Here is a 7,712-nt window from a genome sequence, read left to right on the forward strand (position 1 = left end):
AAATGTGGAAGGAAAGGTATCACGGTTTTGTGGAGCTTAAAGCGTATTCAGTTTGGGAAATGATGTTCTTTGAGGAAAAGAGAGGGATATGAAATCTTACTTAATGGAAACAAAGACTTTTTCCCCAAGTTAATTCATAAGTTTGAAGCAATTCCAATAAAAATCTCAGAAGGACTTGTTTAACTTGACAAAATTATTCTATGGTGTATCAAAAGAAAAGATAAAATAGTAGTCAAATTTTACATAATCAAAATAGTAAGATGTGACTTACACCTGCAGCAAATAAAATATACTACCAAGTAGCGGTGGGCCTAGAACAGACACACTTATCAGTGGAAACGAACAACCCAAATGAAAAGAAACCCAAATTCACATGGGAAATGCAGTGCAAAATAACATTATTTTATATCACAAATGGCTATCAACAACTTTTGCCTTCTTGGGTAAAGAGATTGGGAGGGACAGCAACAGAGCAAGTATAATTCATGTCATTGGGGAACAAAATAGCTATGATTAACTGTTGAATAGCACAGAATGCCTGGAATGGAACTTTGAGAGTTCCATTTTTTTCTTCTGTTTCCGCCCCCCCCTTTATTGCAGTGAAAGGGGCATTTTAATAATGATACAAAAGGCAAGTTACATAAATGGAAAGGTTGCTCAGTCTACAAAAAAAAAAAAGGAAACATCTGAATTTCCATTAAAAAATAATTAAAAAGTACATATTAAACTAGGGAAAATATTTATAATGTATATTATAAAGAATTTATGTCCCTAGCACACAAAGAGTCTAACAAAACTAAAAGGGAAAGATAAATACTCCGATGTCTTAAATGGACAACCTCGAGAGGTAGTCACGTACAACACACAAAAATACAGAAACACCAATATTCACACAAACAAGTGTGTTAACGTCACAAAGCTATATCAAGGAAAGCTACAGTGACATTTTTGCTTATGGAATTGGCAAGCTTAAAATATAACTTTTAATAATCACTGTTGAGGAAGCAGCAAAATGCACGTCTGATAGAAACATAAATAGATACATTTATGGGTAGCAAAATCTTGGAAATTGGGAAAATGTTGATACCTTTTAGCCTAGTGAGTTCTCTGCTTGGCATTTATCCTGTGGAAATTATTATAGATATTGACAAAGATTGACATGTAAGCATTTTATACATTGTATTCATAATTTAGAAACAATAAAGACATCTATAATATGGGACTGGCTGTGTAGCAGGAGCATACAATGCAAAACTATGCGTCTTTTGAAAAGCACAGTGGAGAAGGATATTTAATGATATGGAAAATACTCTTTAGTAAATTACTTGGAAAAAAGTTTACTTGCCTACACAATAACAATGATTTTTCACTTGGTGGTAAGATTGCTGTGATTTCTTTTCCCCTCTTTTTTATGCTTTCTTATACTTTCTAAAATTTCAACAATGAACATTTGATGAGTTGTAAATTTAGAGGCCATGATATTCTTATTTCTTCTCTAGAAACCTAGCAGAAAAATCCAAAGCATGTTATAGTATGAGCTTCGAGTGACCATCTATTCATTTCATTATGGTGCCAGTGGGGATTTGTGTCCGCCTACAGCAATTCCTTATTCTTCCTGTAGAAAACCACCCCTGCCATACTTGTGCTCAGTTCCCAGGACTACAGGGTGCTTCCGGTAGAGACTATTCCAATCGTACCTTCTAGGGTAGACGTAGGCCTATGACCTAGGCCTGGACCATCAGAGCATCCTTTCTTCTGGCTAGGTGGTTGGATCATGGAGAAGCAGGTGACATAAGTGAGTCCATCAGATCCTATCGGGATAGTCCCAGAGTTTTTGCCTACATGGCCAGAAAGATTTCTTTCTTTTTTTTTTTTTTTTTTTGTGCCATTGGACTTTAGACCCAGGAACTGTCTCCAGCAGCCATTCCCCAACCAAAAAAAAAATTTAGTTAAGGGAGAAAATAATTTAAAAAACAGTACTTCTAACCACTTCGGGCTGGTTTTGAGTTGGTTTCTATCACTTGCACATGAAAGAGACCTAATCAACACAGAGCTCAAAGAGCTCACAATCACTCAAAAATGCACCAGGGAAACTTTTAAGGACTGGGATCAAGTGTCCAAAGTCAGAACAACTCACCTTTTCCTCTTCTGAGCTGAAACATCCAACCTAGCTAAAGGGACTCAACAGCTTTCCTAAACTGTCTCCACTTAACCAGTTCTCATATAAATAAGGAGTACTTACAAAAATTACCAGAGACTTCCAAAGCTCCCTATGCCACTGCTTGAAAAGCACATACTTCATTCAGATAAACCCTCCAGGGATGGGGCCAGTGGGCTTGCTGAAAATGGATAACTTGCAATGTTTCTTGCTAATCACATCTATAACCTAGACCAGTGCTTTCTGAATTATAATGCATTACTAGTAAGGGTTCTACCAGGAAAGCAAAACCACATTGAGTAATAAAGAGTAAGGGGTTGACTACAGGAATTGAACCTATTATAATTATGGGATGAGCTGGGAAGTGAGGTCCAGTAAGTGGAACCAGGGAATCAGAAAGGTCACTAAGGAAACTTCCTGAAGCTTCAGCATGTGTGAACGAGTCGGAGCTTTCAGGGAAATCTCGGAAGCCAGTGGGAAGAAGGGATGCTGATGTCTATGGAAGGCTGTTGCTGCTGGGTCCGGAGGTGGCCTTGGAGTTCCTTTCAGTAGTAGGGCTGACAGTGGAGAGAAGAGCTGGAGATGGAGGTGGAGAGAGCAGGGAAAAGCGCAGACCCAGCCACATGTTTGTGGGGAGAGCGGCAGCCAGGAGGGCCCTTCGAGCAGGACGCACCCTAATTTGGGGCCATTTTATCCAAACTGACACCGTTATAAAACCACCACAGATGTGTATACAATCCATCTAGGGAATCTGTTAAAAATGTAGATTCTGAGGCAGGAGTTCTGGGTGACAGGTGCTCCTGGCCCAGACTGCACTTTCAATAGCAGGCCTTGGTCCCTTGGATGAAAATGAAAAAAAAAAAAAAAAAAAAAAAGGCACAATAATGAGGGTCAGTATGAGGGAGGCTGCTCTTACCAGCTTCACTTTATTTCTTTTTAAAATAATAAATAGCACCTAAGCAGCCCTCACGAGAAAGCAGAAAATTGGCTCGCTTGTGATGATCAAAGGATCATTTTTAAAACTTTCTTAATCTTTGGCTTAGTAGTACATTAAAGGAGACTAAGGAGACCCCTGGGGCCTACTTGAGACTGGATATTTGGGCTTCTCTTTGATCCGAATGGCCCTTCGCCACCTGGCATTACACACATCCCCGGTAGGGTGCTGGTCTCCATCTTTCCTCCTTGGATCAAGAGCAAAAAGGCCAAATTCAGAAACCTCCTGTTAGCACAGAAAGGAGATATTTTTTGTGCATTTCATCAACTTGCTGCTTTATGAAGAGCTGTCCCAGATTTTGATTTGTGGAGCCCATGACCAAGTAACAAATTAGGGCGCAGAGATCTCATTATATAAGAGATGAGTTATGGGAGCAATAAGCACGTGTAAATAGCATTTACATATTTAATGATCATTTTATTCTATGGCAATTTTGCATTCAATATTCAAAAATTATGTTCTCTTTACTCATGTAAAAGCCTTTTGTCAAGTGCATTATTATTCCGGGAAAAGAAACTCTATTATGCCATTATATGACATGTGATGGCATTTAGACTCTCATTTCTATGTCAGTCACCTGGAAGTCCTCACCTCAGCCCACCTTCGGGGGTCACCTTTTCCTGTAATAGTGAGATGGGGTGGCTGGAGCTTCGCTCCCCCCCAAGGAACAACCCTGGTTCCCAGTTTCTCCATCCCCCACCCGCCACAGGCCAAGGAGTTTCAAGGGCTTTTCTTTCTTCTTATCTCCTCTTGCTTCTGTGTTTTATTTCAGTTTCATTCCATTTTCCCCGAAGTTCACGGTCTCTGACTATTCATTTCACTCCTCTTTCACCCCACTAGCAACCCAAACGCAGAATGCTAACTAACCCTGTTTGGTTTCGTGGTACTTTGCTTTCAAAACACCACTTGCAAAAGCCACTCGTGTTGAGAGAGATTTTTATTGACGAATTTGGTGGTGGAGTGAGGGAGCGTGAGGCTGTAAATGCACAAAGCAGCACGCCGCAGGTAACTTTAGACAGGGCACCAGCCAGGCTCCCCGAGCCCCAAAGGCACTGGTCCTGTTTTCCACCCCCCCTATAGCATTCTCTCTTGTGCCCATTCTCCAGCAGGGCATTCCATGCCTCATGGCAACGTCCTGAAACTCACAGCTTCTCCCACTTTCCAAGGCAGCGCAACGTGGCTCCCTCTGGTTTGCCCTGATTATCCAGGCCACGATGGGTGCTCACTCACTCCAACCAAAAGGACCCACCAAGGTATCTCCCTACAAACCCAAAACATTTCTCCACCCTCGTAGAAAGGAATCCTGCTACCACCTGATAGACCAACAATAGTTGGGTTTTTTTGCAGGGTGGAGGGTGGTGGTTCTGCTACGTTCTCCTCTTGGCAAAATCTTTGCAGCCCCCATAAGGGTATCTACTCCTCAAATTTTCACCCTGAAGTAATGTGTGGGGAGGGAGGAAAGAAACACATTGTTCATGTGGGGAATCTGAATAGTTGTTTGCGCTGATCCCCAAGAGAAAATGGTTTATATACATCAAACAGTGTAAGTGCATCATCCATATTTTGTAGACCAGAAGCCCTGGTTGTATTTCACCCTAACAAACCCTCGGGGGCTCGGAGGCAGAAGTCTCCCTGCACTGGGGCATTTGAAGTTCTGTGCCCAAGGCATTGATCCAGTATAGGGCCTCCTGGCTTTTCTGTCTCAGAGGCTGGCCACTGTTGCAGCAGACCGTTGGTGTGTTCTTGCCCTGTTTCAACACCCTCCTTTCCAGTTTCTGCCACTCCCAAGACAAGCCCCAGACTGGGGTTGCAGGCAGTCTGCTTCAAGGGGGATCCTTCTTCAGTCCAGTGGGGATCCTTTTCCAGATCAGTCTGAAGCCTTCCACTATCAAAAAATAGTATTATTTCTTTAAGAAATTCTGTGACTATAGATGTTGGGTTATACCTTATCATCCGAGCAATTTGCTGGTTAACTCCCTTCCTTGGAGTGTAACGAGGCATGCATGTTCACATGCATGTTCTCAAACAGCATCCTTTGCAAAGCTGGAAGACCGATTTCAGAGGAGTATTCAAGTGTCCAGCTCAGGGTTGGGACTAAGTTATAGCAAGTTAGGGGTTTCAGACACAAAACTGGAGGGGGCACCAAACACTTCAGTGATCAAGATAAGTAAAGCTTCTGGTACATACTATTTAGTGCAATATATTAAAAAATCAAAATGAACCCAAAACTCCATGATGAACATAATACCAAAGTTTTAAATGAAGACAGACTCAGTATCACTGGTTTTTTCCTTTGCCTCAGGCTCTAGTAGGGTTAGGCACACAGCTGTGACTGATTCTGTTTTTATTTAAAATGTTGGTATTTTGTTGATCACAGATTTTTATTTTTGCTTCCATTTTGGCTTCTTCAAATATGGCATTTAAATAGTATTTATCTTGATTTACAGAGTTTTTTGGTGTCCTAGGCGTGCACCATGCTCCCCTCGCCCTAGTCCAGGCTCTGGCCTTACCTTCCTTTTGGGCAAAACTCAAGGGGTAGCCCAGCCCAGGCCCTGCCCATTTGAACTTTCGAGCCTTATGCTGGAATACTCTTTCCTTAAGGTTCGAGAGCAATAGTAATGTGTGGCATCGAGGCAAACTGAAACATTGGACGTGCCAGTTCTCCCCAGAGGACCACTCTGCACGGTCTCCCACATGCTGACGTTACGAGTTCTCTCTCTCATCTCCAGGATGCTTTAGTAGCCGTCTTTCCATCACCAAGGCAAACGAAGGAGCCTAGCTATTCAAAACGTGTTATTTCACGAAGAGGAATTTGACAAACAGTTTTTAAGTAAGCATTTCCTCTTTTCTCGCTAGGGCACGTTAATTTAGCAAAAGATTGTGCCTGGCCACTAGTGACAGGTGCTAGTAATAACAAAGATCAGTACAACTCACACCTGGCCTTCAGGAGCTGATTCTCTCTCTCCGTGGTCCTCATCAGACCTTGCCAAGGTCTCACCCCGGACCCTAGGAAACTGAATCTCTGGGGGTGGTGCCTGGGCATCTGTACTATAAGTAAGGTCCTCGGTTGATTCCGAAGCACAGCAGGGACTGAAATTCGCTCTTACAGCTGAAGAGCAAACACAAATACTTGCCAAAGAATAAAGTGCACCATAACAAAAGGCAAAGTGGAATGGGAGAAAAGTGGAAGGAACATTAGTTCTGCCTGGAGGGGTTGGGAAGGTTCTCATAGAGGATGTGACATTCGAGTGAGACCTTGAAAGATGAAAAGAAATTGCTCACTACCCCGCTAGACTATGAACACCGCAGAAGTGTTTATTTAGTTCTGGCGGAGGGAAGGGACTGCGGGAGTCACAATCAGAAATGACCCACAGCTTGTTCAACAGGACACCAGTCCTACAGAATGCCTCTGTGAGTGTGTGTGTGTGTGTGAGTGTGTGGGGGGGGTGGGGGAGGGAAGGAGAGGGAGATGGGGCTGGCAGAGGGGATGGAATCTGTGGCCTGAGGTGTCTTGAAAAGGCTCCATATTTATTTCACTTCTCAGAATTTCATGTTCTATATTGGCATTTTGAACGTCAGAGGGGGCCCACAGTAATGTTTTTGAGAGCAAATGGATTTAACATTCATTTGGGCAACAATACTTTTTTATTGTTTTGCTTTGTATCGTTACCATGGAATGCCTTAACATCCTAGACCTAACTAGTATACCATGAAACACACCTGCAAAGGGGTTCCCTTCCCGGATACCAGGGACTCCTGATTGCTTCTCTGCAGAGCAGTTGTTCCAGAATTAGACTCCACAGCAGTCATGATTTGACAAATAACAACAAACAGAGACCAACCAAATTTCCGCCAGTAACTGCTAATAAATACTTTTTATTTTTGCATTTTTTCTCATCATGGTCCATATAAATACATTTGAAAATTTGTAATCATTATATAGGTGATATTTCATGTTCTTCTTTTCTCACTCAAATTTAACTGCAAATCTCTCTTCTTACTGTTCCATGATTTTAATGGTTAATGTTGTTATTGACTCACTAAGGAAATGGCATAGTTTATATCGCACTCCCCTTGTGTGACACAAAGGTTCATCTTAGTAGTTCTGCAATTATGAATAATTTTGCTGCAAAGAACAGGTAAAACTATATTTTCTTCTCTAGAATTATTTCTGTGGAATAAATTCCCTGCAGGGTGATAACACAGTTATGGGATCTGTGGTATTATCCTAATGGACATATTTGGTCTTGATGGAATTAGTAAGTTTGCATCTCTGGAGTGAAGCTAAAGAATGGGTGAAAAAGAGTTGTCAAGCGGCCTTCTACGTGATTTACTGAAATCAGACTTCCCAATGGGCGGACTCACAATACAGAAAGACCCTCATACTCAGAGCGAATAGGGCCTTTACAACACTTTTTCTTTTTCTTTTTTAAAGATTTTATTTATTTATTTGACAGAGAGAGACAGCGAGAGAAGGAACACGAGCTGGGGGAGTGGGAGAGGGAGAAGCAGGCTTCCCGCGGAGCAGGAGCCCGACGCGGGGCTTGATCCCAGGACCCT

Source organism: Eumetopias jubatus, unplaced genomic scaffold, assembly GCF_037043125.1.
Source record: "Eumetopias jubatus isolate StellerSeaLion01/CBP00866 unplaced genomic scaffold, mEumJub1_p1.0 scaffold_3, whole genome shotgun sequence".
Classification (NCBI taxonomy): Eukaryota; Metazoa; Chordata; class Mammalia; order Carnivora; family Otariidae; genus Eumetopias; species Eumetopias jubatus.